The sequence below is a fragment of the Echeneis naucrates genome, chromosome 2 (genome assembly GCF_900963305.1).
Source record: "Echeneis naucrates chromosome 2, fEcheNa1.1, whole genome shotgun sequence".
Lineage (NCBI taxonomy): Eukaryota > Metazoa > Chordata > Actinopteri > Carangiformes > Echeneidae > Echeneis > Echeneis naucrates.
In genome coordinates this window covers 1,243,514-1,269,850 of record NC_042512.1, presented here as the reverse complement: position 1 = coordinate 1,269,850, position 26,337 = coordinate 1,243,514, and the positions used below count along the sequence as shown (strand labels likewise).

Sequence of the window (26,337 nt, the reverse complement as noted above, 5' to 3'; positions counted from 1 at the left end):
AGGACATCTTCCAGCTGGGCCCTGGAAAGGAGTTGGAGAGTGAGGTGCATGTTCATTGAAATTTGCAAGGCATAATGCTTCTCCCTGCAAAGTAGTAATCTTTTTTTAATGCTATACTGCAGGTGATAAATGCATATCTAAATATCATGGTGAGGCAGCATGTGGCAAAGGAAAATGTCTACCACATGGACACCTTTGCCATAACAGCTACGTGGCAGAGAAAGACTCAAAGGCTTAAGGTGTGCTGCAACATGATGGAGGTGCTGGTGCTGGTCACGGCTATGAGATTGAAAGCTGAGTTAATTTTTTCAGTGCTGCAATTACGAGCCATCAGTTATCACACAAGATGGGCTATAATGAACCTAGAAAAGTCAGATTTTTTTTTTCTCCTTTCCCTCAGCTGGATGCCTCTGATATGATTATAGGTGTTGTTAATGACTGTCACCATTGGTTTCTCTGAATGGAGGCGTGGGTTCAAATCCCACTCCTGACAAAGCCTTTTGTGAACCAAAGTGAAAGAAAAATCTGCATAAAATAGGAATATGATTTTGACAATAAAGGGGTTAGCACTGAAAACTCTAAAGCCTGTGGCTCCCTGTGATAGAAATAAGTAGGCCCATGTGTCAAAGAAAGACTGTTCCCATAATAAAAAAAAAATAGGGCTTATATATAAATATTTATTTATGTACAGGCCATATACCCATCAAAAAAAGAAAGCTCTCCTTGTTGACTCAATGGGAGAGTCACCTACAAAGACAAAAAGGTGATTGGAGACAACAAGGTATACTATATTTTCACAAACCAGTGACATTGGGTCATTCTTGTTCATCTAACTGAATTGGTTGCTTCAGTAACATTTACACATTTTTTCCTTAGAGCCCTGATGAGAAAACTGTCAATGTGTCACGGTGGACCTGCGACATTGTGCCTCACCCACTGCAACAAGACAACATCTTGTGGAGTGTTTGCTCTAAAAGTAAGCTCGGCTACATCGCACTCCGGTATATGCCATCATCACGCATTGGGGGACCTGTGATTTACGAGCTCTTACACTTTCAGTTTGCAGATCACATCTTCACTGGCAGTTCAATGGAATTTCCCACAGGCACAGAAGACATCAACAGAATCAGGATGGACATAGCCACATCCATTATCACTCAGTCTGGTAGTGCTCAGGTTCGTTGCAGCCTAAGTGCAAAGCCAAGTCAACAAACCCCCTTCTTAAATTGAGACAGTGTACTACAGCACAGGATGCTGCAAAAACTCAGCTACTATGGTCACTAGACAAAAAGAAAAAGACATCAAATTCTGTCTGCAATATCAGAGACCCTGCTACAACTCAGACAGTGAACAGCCATAGAGAGGATTTATAGAGAAAGGAGCCTCCCCCCTAAACTGCCTAACTCCACCCTAGTCTTCGTATGCGTACTGGTGGTGGGTACTTATGCACCTAAAACCCGCTTGCATTGTGGAAGGCTAACTGCCCCAGCCAACGCTACAGAAGGTGCCCCCGAGACAACTGCTGCTAACCACACGGACAGCATACAAAAACAACAAACAGCCCTGCAACACAACAAAGCCAACAGTCCCTCCTTATGAGGAACTGCTGCTACGGCCTGTTTGGGGGAACAAACAGATGCTCCAGCCAAAAAAAACCCTCCTACAGCCAAACACTGTCTGAGCACATGCAGCGACCTGCAACTACAAACAATTCACTCCACAGCACCAAACAACTGCTGACTGAAAACTACTGAACTCTGAATTCTCCTCCCCTCCACACTTCATTAAAGCAGCATTATAAAACAGCAAAACTACCAGCCCAAACATTTCTACACTTCACAAAGAAAATCTAACACAACACACACCTACACAGAGAAAATGACCCGCTAATTTAGGCCACAACAAAGAAGGGAGGGCCACAATGATACCTCAAAACACAAGTTATTGTACACCACGTCATAACAAACAAATACAAAACCAATAAAGCAGTGTGAGGTGTGAAGTCAGTCATCAGTGTGGGATGAAAATGTTGGATATTGAAAGCCGTGTGTGTCAAAATAAGATACTCAAACCAAACAGGATCCAGGCCGTCCAGGAGAGAGAGCATCAGCTGAGGGAGTCTGGCTTTTATAGCCTCCCCACAGGTGGAGGCGGAGCCTCCCAACACAGAGGCGGGGCTTCACAGCAACCAGGATATATGAAGCGAAGATCCACATAGCAGACAGCAGAGGGACTCACAAGGAGATCAAAGCCATTTCCTGTCTTTGATCGCTCTCCCACGCGACACCAACGCATACGTCACTCTCGCGTTTGATTCGGATGGATGAGCGCATGCGCACAAAGACGCACATGACTCGTCTCGCGAACGAATGAAACGAATGAAGTGAAACACAAATCAGCTGTTATTGGACAAATAAGTCAAAATCAAATGTGCCTCGTTTATTTTCATCTCCCCTGATAAAGTTCAGATGAGAGGATGAACTCATTTCATCGCTTGACTTACATGAGGTACATTTGGTTGTCAGCCTCGGAGCGGATCAGCTGGGATCAGCTGAGAGAGAGCCAGCAGCAGGAGCACATTCAGAGATCAGATCAGAAGATAAAAACTGAGCCCTGTCAGACACTAAGATGTCATCTGAGGAGGATCACTGACGTTTCAACAATAACAGCCCCCCAAACTCTTTCTGCCCCCAAGTGGCTCCTTAGATTTGTTGCTGAATTTGATTTATATGATGTGTTATGTTTATCATTAATTTATATTATATTAATTAGAAATTGTGTAAAATTAGTTATTAATGTATGCATTATATCAAATGTTCACTATTTACATTGAAACCACATAGATAAGTATAAAGAATGAGACAACAGGATGGAAATGAAAATCCTGCTAACAGTTTCAGCTCATCTTTAGTGAAGATGGGCATTCAGAAAAACTTTGAGGGCTTTCTTGTTTCTTCTCTCTGTTATCTGCCCCATTAAAGAGCAGATTCTCTCTGAGGGGACACAATACAGTGCCACAATACAATGTGTGCCACTGTCGTACCCTTGAATGAACAAGGCTCCCCGTTCTTTAAGCAACTTTATTTTTAAGGCTCGGTTCAGTACACAATACATACATTCTCATCTCTTTTTTTTTCTATTAAAGATGTTCTATATTCACTGTGACAGCGCACTCACAATTTTTCCATACATTTACTTGGGGAAGAAAAAAAAAAAAAACTGTGCTCAAACAAAAGAAATATAGAGAAATATAGACTATAGAAATGTAAACACAAACATCAGTATAAAATCAGAATGAAAAGATATGTTTTCTAGAGTGCAATACTGGCTGAGAGGAGAGGAGGACTTGAGGAGTCTCTGGGATCATGGTGGACTGGACTCTGTTCTCAGACCAGTTCTGATTCCTCTGTCAGTCTCTGCTGGATGAAGCTCTCCTCTCCACCTCCCAGGAACATGGTCCAGAGTCTGGACAAGCTGCTGCTGCAACATCTGGATCATCAGGAAGCAGCTGATCCTGCATCAACACACACCTTCTTCTTCACCACCACAATGACATCCACCTGTGTAGAGAAGAAGAGAGCAGATCCATCAGTGTTTCCTGACTCTGTCCATCAGCTGTCAGTCAGTGATGCAGATCCAGCATAAAGACCTGCAGGGACTTCAGTCCTGTTCAGTCCAGATGTGCAGCAGCTGCTTCCTCTCAGCTCATGTTAACGTGTTGGAGTGAACACACTGAGCTGGAAACTCACAGACCTCAAGTCTGCTGACTCAGCACACAGTGGAGATAAAGAGCTGAGTCATGAAGGTTCATCACTTTATTGATGATTTACTGAAGGTCCATTTAAACTGAGAGACTCTGACTGACAGACAGAAAGAGACAGACAGACGGGATTCTGGTCTGCAGAAAGACCACATGGACTGGCACAACAGTCCTCTGACTGATCTGATTGGCTGACTGTTTTCTCTCTGTCTTTCTGTCTAATTCTGAAATCTGTTTCTGTTCTCCTCTCACAGCTTCACTGAGGGTTAGAGTGAAACAATATTACTGAAAGGAACATGAACTGAGTCCAACTGTAGCAGAAATAAAACATGAGTCTGACCTCAGAGTCTCCAGTCTGAAGTCTGGACTCTTCACAAGATCAGACAGATCCTTCAGGTCTGAATCCTTCAGGTCGTTCCAACTCAGGTCCAGTTCTCTGAGATGGGAGGGGTTGGACTTCAGAGCTGAGACCAGAGAAGAACAGCTGATCTCTGACAAACTGGAGTTTTCCAACCTGAGTAAAAAATAAAAGATGTGACTTTAGGAGACAAAGTTCCGGCTTTAAAATGTTCAATTTTTCATCATTCTTTTCAGAGCTGAAGGTTTAGAAAGTAGAAATTTAGAAAATGAAAGTCAAACAGCTGAACCAACAGGAAGCAGCTTCACAACAGTCAAATACAAACAGTGACAAGATTTAATGAGAAAATGAAACACTGTAAAGAACCTGAACTGACTCATACTGTCAACATGGTGAATATGAACTGTGTGAAAATTAAATGTCATGTTCAAATGAGTGAAATTCCGTTTTCAAAAGTTACTTTCAATCAATTTAACAGCTTAAATGTTAAAACCCGAAGAGGATTTTCCCTCATAAATACAAACCTGTCTGCAGGTCAGAGTCACCACAACTGTAACATCATATTAATCTGAGAGCAGAAATAAAACATGAGTCTGACCTCAGAGTCTCCAGTCTGCAGTGAGGACTCTTCAGAAAACCACACAGATCCTTCAGTCCTGAATCCTTCAGGTTGTTCCAACTCAGCTCCAGTTCTCTGAGATGGGAGGGGTTGGACTTCAGAGCTGAGACCAGAGAAGAACAGCTGATCTCTGACAAACTGCAGCTCTTCAACCTGAGTAAAGAATTAAAGATGTGACTTTAGGAGACAAAGTTCCTGCTTGAGAGTGTTAAATTTTTCATAATTCTTTTCAGAGCTGAAGGTTTAGAAAGTAGAAGTTTAGAAAATGAAAGTCAAACAGCTGAACCAACAGGAAGCAGCTTCACAACAGTCAAATACAAACAGTGACAAGATTTAATGAGAAAATGAAACACTGTAAAGAACCTGAACTGACTCATACTGTCAACATGGTGAATATGAACTGTGTGAAAATTAAATGTCATGTTCAAATGAGTGAAATTCCGTTTTCAAAAGTTATTTTCAACCATTTAACAGTTTAAATGTCTAAAACCTGAAGAGGATTTTCCCTCATAAATATAAACCTGTCTGCAGGTCAGAGTCACCACAACTGTAACATCATATTAATCTGAGAGCAGAAATAAAACATGAGTCTGACCTCAGAGTCTCCAGTCTGCAGTGAGGACTCTTCAGAAAACCACACAGATCCTTCAGTCCTGAATCCTGCAGGTCGTTCCAACTCAGGTCCAGTTTTCTGAGATGGGAGGGGTTGGACTTCAGAGCTGAGACCAGAGAAGAACAGCTGATCTCTGACAACCTGCAGCGCTCCAACCTGAGTAAAGAATAAAAGATGTGACTTTAGGAGACAAAGTTCCTGCTTGAAAGTGTTCAATGTTTCATCATCTGTTCAGAGCTGAAGGTTTAGAAAGTAGAAGTTTAGAAAATGAAAGTCAAAGCTGAACCAACAGGAAGCAGCTTCACCACAGTCAAACACAAACAGTGACAAGATTTAATGAGAAAATGAAACAACACTTAAAAGAACCTGAACAGACTCAAACTGTCAACATTGTGATTTTAACACATCAGAAATAACCAAACAGCAGAGTCAGCCAAACTTTATTTCTATCTCTGATTCTGCCACATATGAACTCCTGTATAACAATCTGAGCTCTGGCAGGTAAGTCCACTCTAAAACCAGTCAAACAGTCTACAAACAAGCTGCAGAAGTTCTAGACAGAAAATCTAACTCATCATTAATGATATATTTGAAGAAACATGAACAGTTGAATGTGGAAATCATACTTAACCCTCCTATTATCCTTCAGGTCAATTTGACCACATTCAATTTTTATCATTCAAAAAAAATATTAGTTGACTTTTTTTTTTTTGGCTTCATATTTCATGACTTTTCCAAATTTGATGGGTACAATTGATTAAGCATAAAATTATCATGAAGACATTTTTCAATGTGCTGAACACATATTGCACACATTGGTCTTCCTCTGGGGTCAATTTGACCCCAAGCTGTTTTAGCTGTGTAAAACTGGTCTGCCTGTGTGTGACCCATGTGTGACCTAACATTCCCACACCTATAGGTGCAGAATTGATACTTTTAAGTTGATTCATGACATGAATGTGTGTGTATCTGACATATTACTAACACCTTTCGAAGTAGAACTGATATTTCCCGTGCTGTGGAGGGCGGGTTCTCCCCGTCAAAGACATTGGTAGTTCATTCAAAATAAGGGAGGAGCAAACATATAAAAGCTTGCACTCTATCAAAAATCCTCTCTCTCTCTCTCTCCCTCTCTCTCCCTCTCCCTCGGTGGATAAATAAACCAACAGGTACACAGAGAAGAATTCCTCTCCCCCCCCCCCCCTCTGACTGCTCCACATCATCTCACTCACAGACTGGCCCCACCTCGGGAAGTCAGCATCGGAAAACCCTCGATGTTAAGGGCTAGATTCATAGCCCCTACCCCTCATCCTCCCCCTCCTGCTCCCAGCTCTGGATCATACTGGGCTGTGCTGTATTGTGTAAACAACTTTTGTTTTTTTGTTTTTATTTTTACATGTGCAGTTTAGTTTTACTTGTGTATGTTACAAATAGCGGTCTTAGTAGCTGTCATAGCTTTAGGGGAGGGAATTTGTTTTTGTCAATCTTGTTCTCCTATTTCATCATCAGTGATTAAAACTCAGATAAACAACAACAGAACAACGAACATTCATTAAAGTAAAGACACAGTAACACAAATACTGTATAGTGATGCATTGATTCTGTTCTATGTTCAACCAATAGGTTGTGGTAGAAAACCTCCTGACAGGAAAGGGAGGGGGGAAAGGAGTGTGACTGGGGGGAAAAAAAAAAAACAAAAAAAAACAAAAAAACAAACAAACAGGTGAGTTAACAAATGAGTGACAACTGTGAACTGGTGGAAGGAAAAAGCTACTGACACAAACAGCAAGGAGAACAACAGAGAGGAGTGAGAGTGAGGGGAACAAAGAAAAGCTGTCCAGGTTCATTCAACTCTGCCTGCTAATCAAAGAGATGTTGGGAAAATAAGAAAGCAGCAACACGAGGAAGAGAACCAGCTGGATTCACTGGAGGTTTGGAAACCCATGGCCTGAGGAGTGGTGATGATCCCAGGAGTACCAAGGAGGAAAAAGGTGCCTGTATACTGGGACTCCATACCTGCCTGGGCTGGAGGAGCCCCACAACAGAGCTAACACAGTCCATCACTGTCCCCTCAACCATTTAACACACTGATCCACCATACGTCCACTCACACACACTGAACCCCGGAGGAACTGGACTAACACAGCCACACACCTACAAACTAACTTTTACTCATCCCCACTCCAAGAGCCCCAATCTTGATCCAGATGTTTTGGCAAACTATAGACCCATATCGAACCGTCCATTCATTTCTAAAATCACTGAGAAAGCAGTAGTAAAACAATTACATGACCACCTGGATGGTGGTCATCTAAGAGTTTGCTTGAAGAGTTTCAGTCAGGATATAGAGCCCATCACAGCACAGAAACAGCGCTGGTTAAAGTCTCCAATGACATTCTAATGGCTTCAGACAATGGATCAGCCTCCATACGTCTTCTAGATCTTAGTGCTGCATTTGACACCATATATATATCATATTTTACTACAGAGACTGGAACATGAAATTGGGATTAATTACACCTGTTTTGAATATCCCCCTCTCCTGCTCTCATTCTCACCCTAAACTACACCCCCCAAGCATCACCCAGCATGCACCTGTTGGCGAAGCAACGTGTGTGTGTTTGATTTGTTTAACTTAGTGTGTTCTGAAGGCAGGGAATCATTATGGAGCATAAAGCTTTTTAAACTGATGATAATCTCCCAAATATGCAAACGCCAATTCCAATGAAGTTGGGACATTGTGTAAAATGTAAATAAAAACAGAATACAATGATTTGCAAATCCTCTTCAACCTATATTCAATTGAATACACTACAAAGACAAGATATTTAATGTTCAAACTGATAAACTTTATTGTTTTTGTGCAAATATTTGTTCATTTTGAAATGGATGCCTTTTTCAAAAAAGCTGGGACAGGTGCGTGTCATGATTGGGTATAAAAGGAGCATCCCCAAAAGGCTCAGCCAAGCAAAGATGGGACGAGGATCACAACTTTGTGAGAAATCGAGAAAATAGTCCAACAGTTTAAGAACAATGTTTCTCAACGTTCAATTGCAAGAAATTTAGGAATTTCATCATATACAGTCCACAATATAATCAAAAGATTCAGAGAATCTGGAGAAATTTCTACACATAAGCTGCAAGGCTGAAAACCAACATTAAATGCCCATGACCTTCGATCCATCGGGCGGTACTGCATTAAAAACCAACATCATGGTGTAAAGGATGTGTGTATGTGCTGTGTGGGCTCAGGAACACTTCAGAAAACCACTGTCAGCTAACACAGTCCGTCGCTACATCTACAATTGCAAGTTAAAACTCCATCATGCAAAGTGAAAGCTATGCATCAACAACATCCAGAAACGCCACCGCCTGCTCTGGGCCAGAGCTCATTTGAAATGGACAAACGCAAAGTGGAAAAGTGTGCTGTGGTCTGATGAGTCCACATTTCAAATTGTTTTTGGAAATCATGGACATTGTGTCCTCTGTGCAAAAGAGGAAAAAGACCATCCATATTGTTACCAGTGCAAAGTTTAAAAACCAGCATCTGTGATGGTACGGGGGTGTGTTAGTGCCCACGGCCTGCCTGCAGCCCAGACCTGTCGCCCAGTGAAAATGTGTGGCACATTATCAAACGCAAAAATATGACAAAGGAGACACCGGACTGTTGAACAACGGAAGTTATACATCAAGCAAGAATGGGAAAGAATTCCATCTACAAAGCTTCAACATTTACTGTCCTCAGTTCCCAAACGCTTATTGAGTGGTGTTAAAAGGAAAGGTGATGTAACACAGTGGTAAACCCTGTCCAAGCTTTATTGGAACATGTTGCAGGAATCAAATTCAAAACGAGTGAATATTTGCACAAAAACAAAGTTCATCAGATTGAACATTAAATATCTTGCCGTTGTCGTGTATTCAATTGAATATAGGTTGAAGAGGATTTGCAAATCATTGTATTGTTTTTATTTACATTTTACAAAACATCCCAACTTCCTTGGAATTGGAGTTTTGTAAAAACTCCAACTCCAATTTTTCATTTAATGAAAAAATTAAATAAAAGTGTATCATAAAAACCTAAATCCAAAGTATTCACACAAATTCTCACCTGAGAGTTTCCAGCTCACAGTGTGGACTCTTCAGTCCAGCAGACAGCAGCTTCACTCCTGAATCCTGCAGGTTGTTGTTACTCAGGTCCAGATCTCTCAGACTAGAGGACTGGGAGCTGAGGACTGAGGACAGAGCTTCACAGCTTCTGTCTGAGAGGTTACAGCCACTCAGTCTGAAGAGGAATCAGCAAAACAAGATAAGTGATTAAAGAAACATGTTTTTGATTCTCAACTAAAAAAAAGATTCAGTTGATCTGGATGGATTTATTTGCACATACAGAACTTTGTTGGAGGCTTTGACCACTGGCAGCAGCCTCAGAAGAGCCTCCTCTGAAGCAGAGTATTTCTTCAGGTCAAACACGTCCAGATCTTTTTCTGATGACAGTAAGATGAAGACCAGAGCTGACCATTGAGCAGGAGACAGTTTATCTGTGGAGAGACGTCCTGATCTCAGGGACTGTTGGATCTCCTCCACCAGAGAACCATCATTCAGTTCATTCAGACAGTGAAACAGGTTGATACTTTTTTCTGGAGACACATTCTCACTGATCTTTGTCTTGATGTACTGGACTGTTTCCTGATTGGTCTCTGAGCTACTTCCTGTCTGTGTCACCAGGCCTCGTAGGAGAGTTTGGTTGGTCTGAAGTGAAAGACCCAGAAGGAACCGGAGGAACAAGTCCAGGTGTCCATTTGGACTCTGTAAGGCCTCATCCACAGCACTGTGGTAGAATCCGTTTCCAAACCAGTATGACCACAAGGAGGTTGTTTGTTTTTCTGACATCAGATTGACTCCAGAGTTGATGAAGGTCAGATGGACATGAAGAGCAGCCAGAAACTCCTGAACACTCAGATGGACGAAGCAGAAGACCTTGTCCTGGTCCAGCCCTGTCTCCTCTTTGAAGATCTGTGTGAACACTCCTGAGTAAACTGATGCTGCTCTGATATCGATGCCACACTCTGTCAGGTCTGATTCATAGAAGATCAGGTTTCCTTTCTGCAGCTGCTCAAAAGCCACTTTTCCCAGAGACTCAATCATCTTCCTGGTCTCTGGACTCCAGTGTGGATCTGACTCAGCTCCTCCATCGTACTTGACCTTCTTCACTTTGGACTGAACCACCAGGAAGTGGATGTACATCTCAGTCAGGGTCTTGGGCAGCTCTCCTCCCTCTCTGGTCTTCAACACCTCCTCCAGAACTGTAGCAGTGATCCAGCAGAAGACTGGGATGTGGCACATGATGTGGAGGCTTCGTGAGGTCTTGATGTGGGAGATGATCCTGCTGGCCTGCTCCTCATGTCTGAACCTCTTCCTGAAGTACTCCTCCTTCTGGGGGTCACTGAACCCTCTGACCTCTGTCACCATGTCAACACACTGAGGAGGGATCTGATTGGCTGCTGCAGGTCGTGTGGTTATCCAGAGGCGAGCAGAGGGAAGCAGTTTCCCCCTGATGAGGTTTGTCAGCAGCACGTCCACTGAGGTGGACTCTGTAGGATCAGTCAGGACCTCAGTGTTGTGGAAGTCCAGAGGAAGTCAACACTCATCCAGACCGTCAAAGATGAACACAACCTGGAAGTGATCAAAGCTGCACATTCCTGCTTCTTTGGTTTCAGTGAAGAAGAGATGAACAAGTTCCACCAAGCTGAACTTCTTCTCTTTCAGCACATTCAGCTCTCTGAAGGTGAAGGGGAATGTGAACTCTATGTCCTGGTTGGCTTTGTCTTCAGCCCAGTCCAGAGTGAACTTCTGTGTTAAGACGGTTTTTTCCAATGCCAGCCACTCCCTTTGTCATCACTGTTCTGATTGGTTGGTCTCTTCCAGGTGGGGGTTTAAAGATGTCTTCTTGTCTGATGCTTGTTTCTGCTCTGTCCTGTTTCCTGGATGCTGTTTCAATCTGTCTGACCTCATGTTCCTCATTGACCTCTCCAGTCCCTCCCTCTGTGATGTAGAGCTCTGTGTAGATCTGATTCAGAAGGGTTGGGTTTCCTGCTTTAGAGATCCCCTCAAACACACACTGGAACTTCTTCTTCAGGCCAGATTTCAGTTTACTTCGACAAACTTGAGCATGACTTTCTGAATAAACAAAATATAAATTAGATTTTTAAAAAAATTCAAGGTTGATGTTTACTTCTCTTAAGGAATAAGAGTATCATAATATTTCTCTCTGTCTCCTCAGACTTCAGTAAATATCTAATTGATCCATCATGTTAAATCCTCTTACTGCTCTGCAGACAGTCAGCCAGCTCCTCCTGCTTCATCCTCCTCAGGAAGTTCACTGTGATCTTCAGAAATGCCTCTCTGCTCCTCCTCAGCTCTTCATCCATCTCATCATTCTTGATGAATTGTGGGTAATCTGGACTCAGACTCCTTTTGATTTTCTTCAGCTCGTTCTTCACAAAACAGACGATGTTCTCCTCCAGCAGCTGGAACAAAATAACATCCTGTGTAAAGTTCACTCTCAGTATAAACTGATGGATCAAAGCATCAGATCATCAGTCAGCAGAGTTCAACTTTAGCTGCTGCTGTATCATCTGCTGCCACGTCTCTTTCCAGAGCTACACAGAAAGAGTTAGACCTGCTGACTTCACTAAACTAACTTCACTGGTGTAACTTACTAAGTTTGACTTTAGATTCTGACAACACAGAGATCCTGATCATCACATGAAGACCAAACTGATACAGCCCTTCAACACATCAACTTAGGAAGTGAAAATTCAGGGTATTAACTGTGACTGTGGCTGAAGATGGATCAGACCACCTGAACTAGTTCACTGATGAATTATTCCATCTTTAAACCCTGTAGAGACAGAGTCCATGGAGGTCCAGGACTGAATCTGATTAACTTTGGTCTTTGTTATTAAGTCACAGCTGAAATGATCTGGAAAAAAAACAAAATAAACTTTTCTTTCAGATTCACTGCAGATGAAGAAGAAGGAGCAGAAATGTTTTGTAAAAGTCTCCAACAGACCATATTCATACAGAACATATCTGTTGAGGCTGATGGATTATTGCTCTGTGGTGAACTACAACTCCCAGTCCTCTCCCACTCTCTCCCACCCCAAACCTGTTCAATCCCAATTCAACTCCTGTCTGTCACAGAGTAAAGCTCTACTGGTCTAAAGAGTGCAGCTTCAAACTCAAGTCTTTGTTGGTGTCTGTTGTAGTCACTGGATGAACATTTACACACCATAAATATGGAGTCCAGGTCTGTGTGATGATGTTTGTCAGACTGAACTCTGAGGAGAAAAGACACAAACACACAGTTTGTTCCAGGAGTTTTCTATGAACACCAGAGAAACTGATAGACAAGCTTTGATACCTTTAATGAGTCAAACAACAACAACAACAAATGATCAGCTTTTACCTTTTTTCTTTGATAAAATCATCCATAGACTGATCACTCTTCTTGGACACACAGCTGGACACAGCAGACTGTTGTCCATCCTTAAACATAATAGGACGATCTATAGACCAATCGCTCTTCATGGACACACAGCTCAGTTCAGGAGAATCTGGTCTTGACTTCTGGTTGCTGGAACTAGAAATAGAGCTGACAGTAAAATAATCAAACAAAAACAAACTGAGAATAAACTTCAGAATGTTTTTTCTTTATATAGCTAAGAATCACAGAATATTTTATTGTTTAAATTCTTAAATTAAGTTTACTTGTCACTTTGACAGTTTGAATGTTTCTGAAAGTTACGCCAATAAAGATGATGATTTATTATTATTATTAGTATTATATTTTCATATTCTGGTTGAGCCCCCTGTGGGAAAAAAAGAAAAAACTGAAGCAGTAAAGGTTCAGCAGTAAAAAATGTAAGTGACAGTGAGAGTGAATAATGATGGAGCAGTGATCTGAGTGCTGAGCTCTGACAGATGGACAGTTAGAGATCCTCATCTCACCTCTGAGCTTTGGTCTGACTCTCATGTTCCCCACACAGAGTGGTTTTAGAGGGAGGGGCTCCCTCCTCTCTGTCCTCACACTGATTCATAGCTGAGCCTCCACCTTCACACAAACAACAAAAAGCTTCATTACAACAGGATTGATATCACAGGACACAATCAGCATTACTGTCACTAATACGTCATTAACTTCAGCCTTTAACTCCCAACAACAAACTATTACAGAATCTGACTGAAACCAGAGAGAAAATCCAGAAACAGCATTCAAGAGTGTTGACTGTTCATCCCAACATTCAACTGAAATCATTACAAGCCTAATCAAACATCAGTTACATGGAAACCAGAGATCAGGGTAGGTGGTTCTCCCATCTGATGTTTAGGATGCACCTTAAACATTTGTTTCTTTGTTTGAAACATTATTTAAATACTGTGCCTCCACAACTAACTAATCAGTCTGATCTGTCAATAATCAGGAAATTTCAGAGAAATGTATCTAAGATCTGATGGTGCTTCTTCTCTCTGTCCACTAGATAGTGGTATCTGACTGTAGGATGTGTTGATGGAGCTGCGATTTAATTCATGGTACCTTATTGATCAGACTACGTGATAACGTGAATATTTCTGTTTTGCTTCAAATAATCCAACAATAAAATCAACGAGTGCTGCTCTAAACCTTCAATGGCTTCACTGTATCTGGAAATACTGAGTAGACCATTAACAGTAAGAGTTAAATTCTCTTAGAGATGTTCATCCAAAGAATCAGACATGTTTGTTCTGTCATACCTCAACAGAAACACTGCATACCAGTTCAAGGTTAATAAGTTAAGATTAATTTGTTGATCATCTTTCCAAAAATAAAACTGGTTTAAGTCTGGTGATTTAAAATTTAAATTCTTGACTTTACTCGGTGAATCTTACTTTATATTAGAACAAGAACAAAATTAATAAACAGATAAGGTTGGTATTAATACTCAGGGGCCGCCTTCACTTTACTGTCTGACCCAGAGGAAACACAAAAAGGAAATTGTGTTAACTTCTGTTTTAAGCCATCGCAATTGCAAAGTCACGAGTAACAAGCCTTAATATTTCTTTTTGACAAGTTCCCAAAATGTTTACATTCAAATATTTGTTTTTGACTTAAGCTGTAGTTCAGCAGAAGAGTAAAATATGTGTTCAAAAATACAGTACCAATAAATAGAAATGCTCAAATATCATACAAACACCTTCAACTGTAAGTGCAGTATTTAAACTAAATATATGAATTAATTCCCATCATGGTTCATATAATTACTGAAGCACACATGTATTTTATTTGGTGTACAGTTACTCTACCAGTTAAAACTCCTGAATTCTTTAAACAAAAGACGGGGGGGAGGGGAAAAAAAAAAAAAACTGTCTGCACAGAAGACTTTTAAACAACTTTCTGATACAACATGATATCTCTAAATAAATAACCCCCCATTTTCTAATGACTGAGCACCAGGGTTTTATGGTTTATACTGGTAATGAAATATCAAGCTGACCCTGAACATAAAAGATCCACTATCAGCTATCTGACCTTAGTTAGCTGGAGTGTATTTAGCTTCAGTGTCAATAATCCAGATTGTTGTTCTCCATTGTTGACACCTGTCAGAACCATGAAGTCTGGAAGCTACCAGATGGGTAGCTGTTGCTAATTACATGTACTGCTATTTTCCATAGATTTCAATACAATCAAACTTCTACTGCACTCCAGGCAGCCTGTAACTCGTGTTCTCCCCCAACTAACTCTTGAAAGTGCACTGGAACAGCAGTCGAACTTGTAACTTCCCACCCATGTACTTCGACTTCTGACTTGTGAAGTCAGATCGTTTCTGAAACAATATGGCAGTTCCAGGGATGCGGTGGTACTGTGTGAGACACACATACTTTAGAACAATGTAAAAGTACTACAATCTCTTGTATGTCCAAAATGGTGCAGACCAAAAGTAGCGAGCGCAAGCTTGCGATAGCTAACATTTAAAAAAAAAAAAAAAAAACCCACACTCAGCATGGAAGAATCAGGCATACAATGTTTCATTCATTTTGTATTGTCAATCACTGTGTTTCAAAATAACATAAATACAAGCTTCTGTTAATTTACGCGCAGTTTACCCTCCTCCGTGTCACTCAAATGACCAAGTTGCAGACACCTTTGGTATTCGAAATGATTTCGAATTTTAACAGTGTCCATCATGTTGGCTTGTTTACATTCCAGAATTATTTGCGCTCAAGCAGAAGCTGTAACTTGTGTGGAACGCTTTGGAGGTCCAAACTTGGAGATTTCAACTGTGAAATTTCCGAGTTGTCTGGAACGCAGCATTATTTTACAACCAGTGCAGTTACAGTTGGGCATCTGCCTGATGTGATTCTCTCATGTCTCATTAACATGGAAGAACTACCTACCAAAGCAAACCATCTTTATCTGTGACAGCAGCTCTACATTTGGTATCAAAGTATAATCCCAAATGTGTTATATTTATCACAAAAGTTGTATTTGTTCTCTAATCCAGCACATCTGTCTTGACCCCCCCCAAAAAAAAAAAAAAAAAAAAAAAAAATCTTGGTGATATGAATTGGAAATAAATTAAATACTACATCTGTTTTACAATACTTCGTTTCTGAGAAATCACACTTTCTGGTAAGACAAGTCTGTGCTATTGTTAGTGATAATTATTGATGTTGTTCTTTGAAGGACAAAGACAGCTTCAGTCATATCTGAGCTGTCAGACCAGTTCTGTCATTAAACTGTCAAAAGTTGGCACAACCTGTGGTGGTAAAGTATGAGGAAAAAGGCAGAAAAAAAATAAATCAAAAGTCAACTCACAAGATCAGTGCTCTGTTGATTCATTAATGGGCATAAAATACAACTTATCCTCAAATCATTGTCCTTCAACTCCACGAGAAACTAATATTTTTACACATCTGAAAGCAGCCAATCAGCATCCAGAAAAGTTCTCCTGTCCAGTCAAACAGTGAAACAACACAATGTGATCACAGTGATCCTGTTCACACATTTACAGATTCTCACCTGCTGAACTCACTTCAGGGAGACTTTCCTGACACTTTCCAGCTTCATGTGAAGAGAAGAAGCTGCTTGTTCTCCCTCATCAGTCCTGGTGTCTGTTTGAGCTGAGGAAAAGTCACATCCTCATAACTTCAGAGTCCAAAGTATGAAACATTAAAACCGCTCCAACCTGTTTTTGGTTTGTTGTTGTACTGTTAGTCAGCGAGGTGGAGATGGAGAAACAGATCCGGTAAAACCGAGTCCAACAGAAATAGTCCGGTAGGGATACAAAAGTCCAACAAAAAGAGGAAACACAGACTGAGCTGGACTTTCTGAAAAACTAACAAAGTAACAACAGAGAGAGAAAACAAAAGGCGAGACTGAACAAAACGGGAACCATGAGACAGACTGACTTAGAGACACCGGAGAACATGAACGGAGGCAGAGAAAAGACACGACGATAACAATAAGAAATAAAACATAAACAAAAACAGTTAACAAGAGCAGCAGGACCAATAAGAAGAAGCAGGACACTCGGCACTGAAGAGAAGTCCGAGGAGGGCTGATTGTCGGGAAATGCAGGACAGGTGTGCCTCATTAGGAGAGGGGACACGCCCACTGGGACAGAACACAGGGGGGAGGGGCCGGGGGACACGTGACTTTAGCAACAAGGAAGCAGCTGACATACACAACCTTTATCATTCAGCCTGTTTCAGTCCACAGCTGTACTCTGTACTCTATAATATATACATTAATATATAAAATATGGTCTTTCATATTCCAAGGTACTGTGTGAACAGAAGAAAGCAAAGACGCAGATCAGAAACAGTGTTCTACATTGCTCTGTGTGAGATTTGCATTTGCAGATGCTGCTTGTATGTTCTCCCTGAAAAAAAAAAAAAAGGAGGAAATTGAACATTTCTAAAACGCCGGTGCTTCATATGAGAACACAGTGTGCATCATGTACCGGCCTGCCCGGTGTGTGGCTGGTTCAGCCCGTGTTGTGCGGGGTGCTGCCGACAGGTCTGGGCTCGTTCGGTCGTTCAGGCCTTGTTGGCGCAGTAGGCAGCGCGTCAGTCTCATAATCTGAAGGTCGTGAGTTGGAGCCTCACACGGGGCACAGCTTTAGTTAATAATGAGGAGTTAGTAGAACCTCAGTTCTTTGATCACTCTCTGGTTTACATGACTTCCAAAAATAAACAAGTATAAAGAATCACATAACATGTGTTACATCGCTTTTCCAGTTTAAAGACACAACAGCAGCTTCTCTGTCAGAGTTGTGAAGTTCTGTCTCCTCGGTATCTACAGATCAGTTCATTTCTCTGCACTTCAGAGGACCGGAAGTCGACTCGGTCAGCTGATCAGCTGTGTGACCGTGAATCAACAGGAGACATTTTACAGCAAGTCAACGGTCCTGTTCTCTACTTTTGGACTGAAACTTGACACAAACTCTCAGACAGGACTAATAGTCAGTTTGGGGTGTTCCTGGATTTGAGTTGAATGAGTGTAAATTCTCTCTGATTCTAACACACGTTCACACATCCACCTCTATTCAGACATGGAGTTTACATATTGTTTGGAATTCTAATGTGAATGTCACAAACAACATATTTTGTAATCACTTGTTCTTATTATTAATGTTAAGACCCAGAAAGCAGCATATTTGATTGATTGTTGTACCAACCTGAAGATGATCAGTGTTTATAGCTCATAACCTGATCACAGATCAATAATCAGCCATTGGAAGACGCTCTGAAACTTTCTTCTGCAGTCAGAACTCATCCACCTTCAGACTGGACATCTTCTGACTGTAGAACTGGAGCTTTTTATACATCTCACTGCAGCACAATAAAGTCCTCTGTGAGTATTGTGTGTCCCACAGTGTACATGACATCTGAGCAGCAATACTTCCACCTGCTGGAGATTTATTGTTACTACAGCTGTAAAATAAATCTATCAGAACATGAACTCAGTCTGTAGAATCCAGAAGATTAATGACACACTTTGTCCTGCTGTTATGGAATCAAATCCTACTTTAGGTTTTCTATATATTAAACTGATGAGCACTGTTGGGGATCAAACAGAAAAGGACAAACGTATTAAAGAAGAGTTTTCTTTTCTTTTAATTATATATAACCCACAGATCCAGAAGAGACTGCAAGCACACCTAGCTATGAGCAGAGTGGCGCAGCGGAAGCGTGCTGGGCCCATAACCCAGAGGTCGATGGATCGAAACCATCCTCTGCTATTCTGACACGCTGGATGTCTTATCATGACACATGAGTTTAACTTCATCAGCATTGTTTATCAGAAAAACATGCAGAAAGTTACTTTCTCCATTAACGTGTACAATTTTCACTGTGATTCTGTTAAATGCTTTTCTGGCCGCCATTCTTAAAGTGTGTCTTTCCGCCCGGAAAGTAACACAATCAAATTGTGAACTGGAATTGCTTACATTTTTTTTTTTTTTTTTTTATTACAGATATGACACAGGAAATGATAATCACAATGTTTAAATCTAAAGGTTCACAGCTCAGACAAATCTACTTCTCGGTCTCAAAAACAATTTTTTATATTACTTCGTGGAAGTGTGGCGTCTACATTTATCCGATTAGGAGTGTTATATTTGTCCCATGTTACTTTGGTATCGGCTCTCCCCGAAGTATTACTGCCATGTTTGAGATGGAATAAGTTCACTGACGCTTTAAAATGATCGCGGTACTGATGCTAATCCCGTTAGCCGGTCTATGGCGTTTTCCATTGTATGCTGGAAAAATACGGAAAAATACGCCCGTCTTTAAATTTTCAAATGAAAAGTCTCCATCTGATGTTCTTTTCATTTAGACTCCATGCAGGCTGTTAATGATTACTTTGTTTGTGTGTGGCTGTTTTCAATGTATGAGCTTTGTTGTTCATAAAGAAAGGCTTCAACAAAGATCAGAATGAAAAGGAACATTTCCTCCAGTTTGTCACGCCCCACCTGTCATGTCTCTGTTCCCCACCAGTGGGGTGGAGCCCCCACTTTAAGAACAGCGGCCCTATAAGCATCCAACAGCATCACTGAGTCACTGAGCACAGTGACAACTGTACACATTATTGGAGAAACTGATAAATGACATTCTCCATCTATTTGAGTCAGTGAGGAAACATGTGAAGAGAAGAAGCTGCTCGTTCTCCTTCAACAGTTTGATCTGAGGAAAAGTCACTTCCTCTTTTCAGGAATCAACGTCTACCATCTGTCCACTAGATGGAGATAACTGAGCATCAACTTAAAAATCCTCTGGTCTTCCATGTGTGAACTATAATACCAGTGAATTAAACAAAGACCGTCCCTGGGTGGGCTCGAACCACCAACCTTTCGGTTAACAGCCGAACGCGCTGACCGATTGCGCCACAGAGACATGATGACGAGTTCCTGTTACAGCCTGCTGTTCCAGCTATAATTATCCTAAATGTTGCTTCCTTTGTGATCCTGAACCTTCCCTTTGGATGGATGCAGACAAGAAAGTTCCATTACTGTGAATAATGTAGAGAAAAGACTAACCTTCCTCTGGTGTTGCCAAACACATTGATAATTGTGTTACAGAGACAGGTGAGGGACACTCACTGACTGTTCTGTCTTTACATGAGGGAGGCAGGAAGTCAGACTTTCTGTGGACTGTGTACTTTGAATCCACTGATCTGAGTTCAGCTCTCAGTGGAATCTCTGCCATCTGATTTAGTGTGAGAGGGATTGAGAATAACCTTAACTGTTACACCATGGAGCTGTGTGAGGTTTACTGTCTGGTTGTTAGTTGCAGTATCTTGGCAACTAGAGCAATGGTAGTTTTGTGGCTCATGCTGTGCTGAGGAGAAGTCTCACGGCAGGGGAGGCAGAGATGCATCCTCCCACCTGTGAGAGAAAAACAAAGACTAATTTTTGAAGGTGAGCTAGTTTGTTCTATGTCAATTTCCATGATCTGAAATTTTTTGTCAGGCTTCTTCTCTTGCCTTTTTTGCAGAAACACTGTTGCAGTGTTGCAGTTCTCCCCCGAAAGTGGAACTAAAAGTGTGTCGCTATCGTTTCTTCTGGATCGCTGTCTCCTCTTCTTCCTATAGTCTGGGAAAAAAAACTGCTAAAGCTATCACACCATGCAGGGGATGTAGCTCAGTGGAAGAGCGCATGCTTTGCATGTATGTGGCCCCGGGTTCAATCTCCAGCATGGAACACAGGAAGTCCTTATCTTGTCTAAAACTTAGATTTTTACGATGAGAGCAGAGGGGTATCTGATGAAGGAAGCTCAACAGCGCCGGGCTTTGTTTGGGTGAGCTGGCTCGACAAAGTCGAAAGCTCCAACCAGAGATAACGAGTATCACGATGGCGGTTATCAACTTGGTTTGTCCACCCAGGCTTTCCTCAGCAGGCTCTGTGCATGTCCACATAAAAAGGGCTGTTTACAGGGACCTTCAGATTTTCAGTCCAACGTTCTCCCAACTGAGCCATTTCTGGTGGAAGAGTTTGTTTCACAGAACGTGTCAGGACGGACGCATCACAGGCTCCAGTGGCGCAATCGGTTAGCGCGCGGTACTTATATGACAGTAACCTGCAGAGTGATGCCGAGGTTGTGAGTTCCTGGAGCAGCTGGTTGAGCTTTTGGAAGAAAGTTGGTATCTTGTTGAAGCACCTCTGGTGCAAAAAAAAAAAAAAAAGATTCTGTCATGCCACCATGACATCAAAGACTCCTCCCAATTTTTCTCATGACCTCCACCGTAAAGTGCACATTCACCTCACTTTGGTCTGTCCATGTTGCAGCCTGCTGTTCTTGGCTGAATAATCCTAAACGTCAGACTTTAGATCCATCTTGAACTATCGCTAAATGTCCTTGAAACCTGTTTAAGGTTAATTCAAAGGTTATCTGGATGTACTGTATCCGTGGTTACAGCAACAAGAGAAGGCCAAAATAAGTAAGAAGAAAAGAAAAAAGAAAAAGAAAAGAAAAGAAGCAACAACAAAACTGGAACTAATTTTCACTGCTATGCAGATGAGCCCCACAACCTCTCACATGCTAAGCGAGCGCTCTACTATTTGAGCTAATTCCCCTGGGCTGGCATGCAAGCTAAGCTTTGGAAAAAAAGCAGTGAATAGTTGTCCTGCACCAGCAGGAGTTCCATTAAAAGTCTCTGACCAATCAGGTAACTGCAGAGTCTTCATGTCTCCCTTTGGAACATCCTGACGTTTTGTGGAAGAGCTAGATGTGGGAGGCCGGTTAGCTCAGCTGGTTAGAGCGTGGTGCTAATAACGCCAAGGTCATGGGTTCAATCCCCATACTGGCCACATGCAGCCTCTCAGAACTTGGTGTTGTTCTCTCCGTGTACTTCAATGCAGCCTGAAGTCTTTTTCCAACCAGTGGAACTGCCCCCTGGTGGTCATTAGAAGTGCAGCTTAACTTATCAGATACAACAATAACACAAAGTTACAATGATCAGAGCAAAGACTGCATATTGATCATTTCCTTTGTAACAGTTTAGTGATTAGTTTCCAGCGGGCATTGTGCACCATGCAGGGGATGTAGCTCAGTGGTAGAGTGCATGCTTTGCATGTATGAGGCCCTGCGTTCAATCCCCGCCATCTTCAGTGTTGATAATGAAGCACAGGAAGTACTTATCTTGCGCAACACCCTGATCTCTCAACTATCCACTCAGCTTGGAGCAATTTATCCTGTGTAGTCATCCTACCAAATTACCAAAGTGAACACAAGTGTACATGTGATAACAAAACAGCAGCCATTGAAGTCCACTTAAAGGCAAACTCCTAATGTTTTGGCCTCTTTTTTTAAACTCACGTCAAAACATTATCATGAAGTTACGTCAAGTACATATAGAGCAGGTCTAGACTGCTCTGCCTTGAGTGGCCTTTTGCACAGGAAGTGCTTATCATGTGCTTATCATGTTGTAACCTACAGCTGATGAAAACCCAAAAGTAGTTTTTTTCTACAACATCTGACTTTAGCAACAAGGAACTGCTGGGATTTAAACACAGGCTGCTTTAACCAGCCAACATACACAACCTTTATCTGCATTGAGATCATTCAGCCTGTTACCGGCTCAAATCCACAGCACTCTACTCAGCTGTTTTTGTTGGATAGTATCTGGTTTGGTTTCACTTCTTCCACAAAACTTGAGGATGCTCCAAAGAGAGACATGAAGACTGTGACAGTTAATTTAGTTTAACAACCTTAGACTTGATCAATGAGGCACTGCTGGGATTTGAACCCAGGATCTCCTGTTTACTAGACAGGCGCTTTGACCAACTAAGCCACAGCACCACACTGATAAGACAGGATGTATTTTGGATCTTAAAATACCCTCAACGTATTACCAACGTATGTTTGTACACAAACAAAGAAAGGCATACTTGTGGATTCACAAGATTATATCAGGATCTGACCTTTTCCTGTTCAGATGTACAGGCCCTGTAATGCCCCTGCACTAAAGGGCATTCTGGTCTCTGAAACTTTGACTGTTTCATAATAAAGGAGTTAGGACTTAAAACACTAAAGCCTGCGTGCTTTATGTCATTGCAGCTAATGGCTCGTTGGACTAGGGGTATGATTCTTGCTTCGGGTGTGAACGGTCCTTGGCTCAAATCGCGGACGAGCCCTTAGTGTTATATTGCCAGTGAGAATTCTACAGATGAACCACCAATGATGACTGACCACCACTACACCATCAAAAGCCTTGAACACTTGTTGACGCTTTGTTTCCTCAGACATGCTTTTAGAAACATGACAGCTAACCCTAAGCTGATCACAGAGAGTCTCTTGAACGGCTCTTTAATATGAACGATGGGAACCAAGTCACACTTTCAGGCCCCCCTCCTTTTTTTATTAGTGCCTCGGGTCCCTTTGTGCCATCAAATAAAATTTTGAAAAGGACAACAAAAGTAAGACACAAAAGGTGAACTGTGATGGCAGGAATCATGGTGTGAACACAGTCTGGCAACTCTTCAGGGAAATACACAGAACAGTCTGTCTTTTCTGGACATGTTTGGTGTGTAGCACAACACAACTACACAGCTCAGCTACTTGTTGACTGACAAAAACAACAGCAAGCCATATCTGAGGCTCTAACTCAGATATGCTACAGTTATTCCTTTCTGCATAAATCCTTCTCTTTGGGATTGTCCTGCTCAGAAATTCAGTAAAAAATGATGATGATTTGCAATTTTAAATAGATTTCTTCAGATCAGCTACAACAACACAACCCTAATCCCTAATCACTGCAGTTAACAGTCCTCTCACCATATGCTAACGGTCCTCATGAATTTAAGAGGATCGTTGTCTGTTCCTGATGGACTAAATGTGTTCTTCATTACAAACCATTACCAAGACCATTGAAACCGCCCAAACAAAGTAGGCAGGCAGCTGTGGGAGTGGTTTCATTCAGGTATAAGATAAATTCAGGTAAAAGCCTGAAAGGGAGTCCATTGGACACGACTGGGAAGTTAATGCAAAGACTCTTGAGGAGAAGATCCTAAGTGAGGTAAAAATGAAAGCTTAATGGGACTTAGTCAATTCAATTGCTGTCTTTTTCCACTTTCAGTGTTAATTGACAAAAACAACAATAAGTCTTGGAGCCAAGTTTTCTTCAGATCTAACTCAGATCACTCCAATCAGAGACACTCATGAAGTCTTTGTGCATAAGTGCTTCTCTTTGGGGTTGTCCTGGATGGAAATTGGACAAAAAAAATGAGGAATGCAATTCTGTCTTTTATTCAATCACCAGGACAACAAGTTTTATAATTTTATCAATTGGGGGTTGAGAAAGTAGTCTGAAAGTCACAAATGTTACCTTAACTTGAGCACTGACTTGACTGTTGAATTCAGTAAGTGCTACTTGTTGGAGCAGTGCTGACTGACAAAGACAACAACTTCTTCTTAGAATGCAACAATGATCATTTCAAATAAAAAGACGGAAGACTTCCTGTTGTACAAGTGCTTCTCTTTGGGGTTGTCCTGGATGGAATTTGGACAAAAATTAATACATTTCGTCAGATCAGCTGAATTAATGCATTTGTCACCAACGTTTCCCCAACTGAAGCGCATATTTCTGTTCTGAGAGCAGTAAGTGCTATTAGTTGGGGTAATGTTGGTGATTTCAGAGGTCAATCACAAGTCAGCAAGTTTTATCAATGATATGGAGGGTGGAGGGTTAAGAAAGTAGTTAGAAAGTCACAAATGTTACCTTAAAGGGCGTATTGCAGGTTAAGGACCACATTGAATCAATGTTTAAAAAAATAATATAGGAAATGTTTTGATAAAGTGTCTCATACTGATAATATCCGTATATTTGCTGCACACAAACAGGACTGATGGTCTTTTGTCCCTCAGCTGAAAGGTGAACAAGGTAAAATGTCCACAGCAGAAGTCCTGCGGGGTTTTGTCACCGACAGACTCGCCGCCGCCTCCCGGGAGATCTTAGCAGCCGTGGACAGAATGGTAGCCGGATATGAGGAGGAGGCTTCGGGCTTCAGGCAGGAGATCGACCGGCAGAGGAGCCAGCTGGAGCTGCTGCAGCCCCGAGTCCTGATCCACAAAACGGGTCGGTTGTTTTTATGAGTGAGAAAGGCTGAGGACTGTATTTGGCAGATGTAGAATGAAGCAGCTGGAGGAATAACTGTGTTCATATTGTAGCTAATAAAGAGGATTCATTATTGAATCGTTTCCTCCAGATGTTCAGCAGCTGATGGTGAAAAAAGAGGTTCCTACTGAGTTCACCTCCAGTCCGGATCCGGAGGATTCAGAGAGTCCAGTCCTTAAACAGGAACAGGAGGAGGACCAGGTACCAGGACTGGAGGAGACCAGGAACCCTGTGAGGCCGTTTCAGGTGAAGAGTGAGGATGAAGAGATGAATGAACCGGCCAGGAGCTGTGATCCACAGAGTCCTCTACAACCAGATCCAGATCCAGAGGAAGAGGTCTCAGACTCCTCTGATACTGAAATCAGTGAAGATGATTATCATGAAACCAGAGTGGCCCAGTCAGATGTGAAAATAGATGAAGATGATGTAAATGTTACACGTGACAACAATGAGAAACCCATCAGCTGCCCTGAGCGTGGGAAAAAAAACGTTTTTTCTTAAGACTCATATGAAGACCCACACAGGGGAGAAACATCACCGTTGTGATGTTTGCGGGAAAAGTTTTTTGTGGAAGGGCAATCTTAATTTTCACATGCAAGTTCACGCAGAAGAGAGACCGTTTGGCTGCTCATTTTGTGGCAAAAGATTTAAGCGAAAATATGATCTTAAATCACACATGGTAGTCCACACAGGAGAGAAACCCTTCAGCTGTGATGTTTGTGGGAAAAGATTTAACCGAAAGGGAATCTTTAACATGCACATGAGGGTCCATACAGGAGAGAAACCATTCAGCTGTGATGTTTGTGGGAAAATTTTTGAACTAAAGGCAGGCCTTAAAAAACACATGACGGTCCATACAGAGGAGAAATCTTTCAGCTGTGATGTTTGTGGGAAAACGGTTAATTTCGTGGGAAACCTTAAAAAACACATGGTAGTCCACACAGAAGAGAGACCATTCAGCTGTGATGTTTGTGGGAAAACATTTAAACTAATGGAAAACCTTAAAAAACACATGGTAGTCCACACAGAAGAGAGACCCTTCAGCTGTGATGTTTGTGGGAAAACATTTAAACTAAGGCGAAACCTGAAATCACACATGGCAGTCCACGCAGAAGAGAGACCCTTCAGCTGTGATGTTTGTGGGAAAAATTTTAAACTAAAGGGAATACTTACAATACACATGAAGGTCCATACAGAAGAGAAACCCTTCAGCTGTGATGTTTGTGGGAAAACATTTAAACTAAAGAAAAACATTAAACCACACATGAAGGTCCATACAGAAGAGAAACCCTTCAGCTGTGATGTTTGTGGGAAAACATTTAAAGAAAAGGGA

The 26,337-nt window shown here is 41.6% G+C and overlaps 1 long non-coding RNA gene, 4 other non-coding genes and 1 pseudogene across 5 annotated transcripts; 2 read left to right on the top strand and 4 right to left on the bottom strand.

Moving 5' to 3' along the window:
- Nucleotides 1-8,335: 8,335 nt before the first annotated feature.
- LOC115057307 (protein NLRC3-like) lies at nucleotides 8,336-11,901 on the bottom strand (annotated as a pseudogene).
- A 744-nt stretch (nucleotides 11,902-12,645) lies between these two features.
- Nucleotides 12,646-13,411, bottom strand: LOC115053956 (uncharacterized). The gene is made up of 3 exons (XR_003841561.1): nucleotides 13,361-13,411; nucleotides 12,819-12,992; nucleotides 12,646-12,690 (listed from the first exon to the last, which is right to left on the bottom strand). It is a non-coding gene; the product is annotated as an uncharacterized LOC115053956 (long non-coding RNA).
- A 5,150-nt stretch (nucleotides 13,412-18,561) lies between these two features.
- Nucleotides 18,562-18,633, top strand: trnam-cau (transfer RNA methionine (anticodon CAU)). Its single transcript has one exon. It is a non-coding gene; the product is annotated as a tRNA-Met (tRNA).
- A 1,079-nt stretch (nucleotides 18,634-19,712) lies between these two features.
- trnan-guu (transfer RNA asparagine (anticodon GUU)) lies at nucleotides 19,713-19,786 on the bottom strand. Its single transcript has one exon. It is a non-coding gene; the product is annotated as a tRNA-Asn (tRNA).
- Nucleotides 19,787-21,625: 1,839 nt separating this feature from the next.
- trnai-aau (transfer RNA isoleucine (anticodon AAU)) lies at nucleotides 21,626-21,699 on the top strand. The gene has a single exon. It is a non-coding gene; the product is annotated as a tRNA-Ile (tRNA).
- Nucleotides 21,700-22,616: 917 nt separating this feature from the next.
- On the bottom strand, nucleotides 22,617-22,690 carry trnat-agu (transfer RNA threonine (anticodon AGU)). The gene has a single exon. It is a non-coding gene; the product is annotated as a tRNA-Thr (tRNA).
- Between the last annotated feature and the right edge of the window lie 3,647 nt (nucleotides 22,691-26,337).